The following is a 6,061-nucleotide window of genomic DNA, read 5'->3' on the forward strand; positions in this document are numbered from 1 at the left end:
GTGACTTTAACCAAGCAAGTGAAAGATCTGTATGATTAGAACTTCAAGTCTCTGAAGAAAGAAACTGAGAAGATCCCAGAAGATGGACAGACCTCCCATGCTCATGGATTGGCAGGATTAATATAGTAAAAATGGCCATTTTACCAAAAGTGATCTACAGATTCAATGCAATCCCCATCAAAATTACAACTTAGTTCTTCATGGAGGTAGAAAGAGCAATTTGCAAATTCATTTGGAATAACAAAAAACCCAGGACAGCCGGAACTATACTCAACAATAAAGGAACTTCTGGGGGAATCACCATCCCTAACTTCAGAGCAGTAGTGATAAATCTGCATGGTATTGGTACAGAGACAGGCAGGTAGATCAGTGAAACAGAATCAAAGACCCAGAAATGAGCCCACACACCTATAGCCACTTAATCTTTGACAAAGGATCTAAAACCATCCAATGGAAGAAAGATAGCATTTTCAACAAATGGTGCTGGTTCAACTGGAGGTCAGCATGTAGAAGAATGCAAATTGATCCATTCTTATCACCCTGTACAAAGCTTAAGTCCAAGTGGATCAAGGACCTCCACATCAAACCAGATACACTCAAACTAATAGAAGAAAAAAATGGGGAAGAGCCTCAATCACATGGTCACTGGGGACAATTTCCTGAAGAGAACAGCAATAGCTTATGCTCTGAGATCCAGAATGGACAATTGGAACCTCATAAAACTGCACAGCTACTGTAAGGCAGAGGTCACTGCCATTAGGACAAAATGGCAACCAACAGATTGCCAACCAAATGCCAACCAAAGATCTTTACCAATCCTATATCTGATAGAGGACTAATATCAGAAATATACAAAAAACTCAAGAAGTTAGAATTCAGAGAGCAAAATCACCCTATTTTAAATGGGGTACAGAGCTAAACAAAGAATTCACAACTGAAGAATATGGAATGGCTGAGAAGCACCTAAAGAAATGGTCAACATTCTTAGTCATCAGGGAAATGCAAATCAAAACAACTCTGAGATACCCCCTCTCCCCAGTCAGAATGGCTGAGATCAAAAACTCAGGTGACAACAGATGCTGGCAAGGATGTGGAGAAAGAGGAACACTCTTCCATTGTTGGTGGGATTACAGACTGGTACAACCACTCTTGAAATCAGTCTGGAGGTTCCTAAGAAATTTGGACATTGCACTTCCTCAGGACCCAGCTATACCTCTCCTGGGCATATACCCAAAAGATGCTTCAACATCCGACAAAGACACATGCTCTACTATGTTCATAGCAGCCTTATTAACAATAGCTAGAAGCTGGAAAGAACCCAGATGGCCATCAACCGAGGAACAGATGCAGAAAATGTGGTACATCTATACAATGAAGTACTACTCAGCTATCAAAAACAATGACTTCATGAAATTCATAGGCAAATGGAACGAACTACAAAATGGCATCCCGAGTGAGTTACCCAATCACAGAAAAACACACACGATATGCATTCACTGATATGTGGATATTAGTCCAAAAGCTTGAATTACTCAAGATACAATCCACAGACCACATGAAACTCAAGAAGAAGGATGACCAAAATGTGAATGCTTCACTTCTTCTTATAAAGTGGAATAAAAATATCCATAGGAGGGGATAGAGAGGCCAAGTTTAGAGCAGATACTGAAGGAATGGCCATTCAGAGCCTGCCCCACATGTGGCCTAGATATATACATCCACCAAAACTAGATAAGATGGATGAATCTAATAAGTGTATGCTGACAGGAACCAGATATGGATCTCTCCTGAGGGACACAGCCAGAACATGTCAAATACAGAGGCGAATGCCAACAGCAAACCACTGAAGTGAGAACGGGACCCCCATTGGAGGAATTGGAGAAGGGATTGAAAGATCTGAAGGGGCTTGCAACCCCATAAGAACAACAATGCCAACTAACCAGAGCTTCCAGGGACTAAACCACTCCTCAAAGACTATACATGGACTGACCCATGGCTCCAACTGCATATGTAACAGAGGATGGCCTTGTTGGGTAAATGGAAGAAGAAACCCTTGGTTCTGCCAAGTTTGCACCCCTAGTGTAGGGGAATGTTGGGGGGAGGTGGTAAGGTGAGTGGATGAGGACTGGAACACCCTTATAGAAGGGGAGGTGGAAGGGTTAGGGGCCTTATGGACAGGGAACTGGGAAAGGGAATAACATTTGAAATGTAAGTAAGACATACCCAATTAAACAACAACAACAACAAAAACAACAACACAACAACAACAACAAAAGAAATGGAAAAAATTCAGGCTAAGAAAAGTTCAGAGAGAATGAAATGAAAAACAAATGTTGGCCAAGTGATACAAACTTATACAAGATGTAAACATATTGTATAACATGATGTCCATAGCTAATAATAACATACTGAATGCTTGAATGTTGTTGGGAGAGTATACTTTATGTATAATTTTCACAGAAAGATAAACTGTGCAGAAATGTATATCTTATTGATCGTGATTGTGGTAACTTATTATACATTCTAAAGCATCTCCTCTTACAAGGGGGATGTAAACAAATTTTGTCAGTTATACCCCAACAAAGCAAACCAGAACTGAGATAATGAAAATCTGAAGAAGTATGAAGTTGCTACCTGAGAACAGAGGACAGTCAGAACTTCTAAGGAAGGAAGCACAAGTATGTGAAAAAGAGCAATGTAGTTTGAGGGTGAAGGCATTGGCAGAAAGCAATATTTCCTTACTGTAAAAAGTTCTGAATGTCCTGAGACGGTATATTTGAAGAGATATCAGTTAAAAAATAGAATTGAGAGATGTTGAAAGATTTTAAATACAGACAAAATGAAAACTTCCAAAGCCAGAGAAAAGAAAAATATTACCATGAGCTTTGGCACCCATTCTCCACGTAGGGGACACTGTGTGTTTGCCCTTTGGTTCCTCTGAATGACTGAAGCAGCATCTACATAGTTTTTTAAAAAAATTAATTTGTGTGGTGGGAAAAATTATACTCAATTGTAGCATATTTCCTTTGTTAACATGAAGATGCCTTTACACGAAGATGCTTGAATTTCTCTGCCAGTTTTATCTGAAGATATTCTCTAAGTGATTAAAAATTGTATGAAATCTTGGAAAAAAAGAGATCAAAGAAAATACCTGGCACAAATTTTTGACTTCAACGTGTGTGTGTGTGTGTGTGTGTGTGTGTGTGTGTGTCTGTGTACACATGAACCGTACCTGTGTATACACACACAGGAGGACACATACATAAATGCATGGACATTGCACATACACACACACAGATGCATGTTCACTCACATATCTATACAGTTTTATTCATTGAATACTAAAATTTAAAGAACAGGGAAAAGATAGTCTCATGACCTGCTTCAGAATAATTTTAAGTGGCTGAGTGAAGAGGTCAAATGCATGTCTGTACTTGTGTAAGTCTCATCAGGGAGACTGAGGAAGGATGATATAGAGGCCAAGGTTAGCCTGGACTACACACGTGTGTGCGCACACACGCACACATGTGCACGCGCGCGCGCGCGCGCACACACACACACACACACACACACACACACACACACTACTTGGGAGAGGTTTCCTCAGGGTCAGAACACATACCAACAGTGACCTCAGAAACTATTCTTTGTAAAAATGCTATACAATCTTGTTGGATTTTTAATTTTTAAAAAACTTTTACCTGTAGGAGTGTGTAGGAGGTGCTTGTGCTCACACATAAGCCTCAGGGAGCCATAAAAGCTAAACATAAAGTGTTGTCTCTTCAAAAGGAGAGAACCATTAGCTCCAGGAATCTTCTTTTCAAATTTCCTTTCTGAAATATGCAGAAAATAACCTTTTTGATATCAGACTCTCAGAGGTTGCATCAACATTGACTACTGAGTTGCACTGAACCCAATTTAACTGCCTTTTTGAAATCCTCGTTGGATTGTTGTTTTTCTGGCCTTGGGCTCATGAACAGGTCACAGAGACCCCTTTGTGAGTGCTTGACTTGCATATATACATTACACATATGCATACATAGACATATATGTCACATGCATGTCCGGTGCCCATGGAGACCAGAGGAGGATGTCACATCCTCTGAAAATGGTGTTACTGATGCTTGTGAGTTGCAATGTAAGTGATGGGAACCAAACCCTGGTCCTTTGAAAAAGCAGTCACCACTCTTACCTCTTAGCCATCCCTCTAGATCAGATGCTTTAGTGGACTTTATTTCTAATGACAGAGTGAGTCAGTCTGGTGTAAACTAGTAGAGTTTATCAGAGCACATGGTTAACAAAGTAGAAGAGAGTTTTACTAACTTCAGAGCCATGCGAGGCTGACTGAAAGCTGTTTTTCATGAGGTACCTTATCAGAGGATTCAGAGTGTTAGGGGAAATAGACCACATAAAATAACCCAACCAACAATGAGCAAACAAGCAATAGCAAGAACAAACATAACAGGGGGAACCAGAACCTCTACATGCAGTGATATATTTATAAAATAACCAGTTTTTGAGAAGAAATTGAAAGATTGCAAAGAAACAGGGAAGTAGGACCTTACAGCAGAATAACAAGCAACAGATATGGCCTCTGGAAAGAGCAGAAGCCATCTTTACAAAAAATATCTTCAAGTAGCCATCATAAAAAATTTGGCAAATGGAGAAGAGTGCATGATTGAAGAAGTAAACAAAAGTATAAAGACAATGTCAAACGAAATAGGGAATGAATAGACAAAAATTATGGGGGTTAATGTATATTCTGAGTTGGAAAGTAAACAATGGATATAAACTGTTCACTAAATGAACTCTACAAATTTGAAACAGATAAATACATAATTGCCCAATTTGTAAATAGTCATAAACAGATTGTGGACATTGAAGAAAAGGAAAAAGAATGAGGAAAAAAATGAGTGCAGGGTCAAGTGTAGACAATGTTAGTACAGCAAATGCATACTGTAAGGACTCTTAGAGGAGAGAAATGAAAATGAAAACTAGGAAAAAATAATTGCTGAAAACTCATTTTAAGAAGTGACTTATGAATATCGGAAGCTCAATTGATTACAACTAGAGTTATAACTACAGAGTAAGGAGTCATAATAATGTGCTGGAAATAAAAGATGAAGAGAGAGAGAGACCCGAGTGCCATCTGGTTTGCACCAGTGCCAGGAGCAGAGCCTCTGCGCTGGATCCAAACCCATACAGCCCACACTCCAGTGGCAGCTTGACTTCCCAGGACTTCTGACATATCCAAGGCCACAGGACCACAGGACCACAAGAAGGACAGGATCTGGTCTGACACAGTGAGGCCACCCAATACCAGAGATAACCAGATGGCAAGACTCAAGAGCAAGAACAAAAGCCACAGAAACCAATGTGACTTGACAACATCAGAACACAGTTCTCCCACAACAGCAAGCTCTGGATACCCCAACGCACCTATAAGGCAAGATTTAGATTTAAATTCTCATTTGATGAAGGTGATAGAGGACTTTAAGGTGGACATAAATAACTTTTAAAGAAATACTGGAGAACACAAGTAAACAAATAGAAGCTCTTAAAAAGGAAATACATAAATCCCTTAAAGAAGTGTAGGAGAACACAATCAAACAGGTGAAGGAATTGAACAAATCCATCTAGGGCCGAAAAATGGAAATAGAAACATTAAAGAAAACACTAAGCGAAACCGCTAAGGTTTCCCTTGAGATGGAAACCTAGGAAAGAGAGCAGGAGTCACAGATGCAAGCGTCACCAAGGAACTACAAGAGATAGAAGAGAATCTCGGATGCAGAAGATACTGTAGAAGACATCAACACAACAGTCACATAAACACAAAAGCTAAAAGGTCCTAACTCAAAACATTCAAGAAATCCAAGACATGATGATAAGACCAAACCTAAGAATAATTGGTCTAGAAAAGAGTAAAGAATGCTTTTTTTTATTTTTAATCTTGTAATGCTTTTTTCTTTGTTTCTTAAGACAGGGTCATTGTGTTGCCCAGACTGCCTTCAAATTCACAGGGACCCACTTTCTTCTGTTTTCCAAGTCTTGGGAATATAGG

The sequence above is a fragment of the Rattus norvegicus genome, chromosome 10 (assembly GCF_036323735.1).
Source record: "Rattus norvegicus strain BN/NHsdMcwi chromosome 10, GRCr8, whole genome shotgun sequence".
Lineage (NCBI taxonomy): Eukaryota > Metazoa > Chordata > Mammalia > Rodentia > Muridae > Rattus > Rattus norvegicus.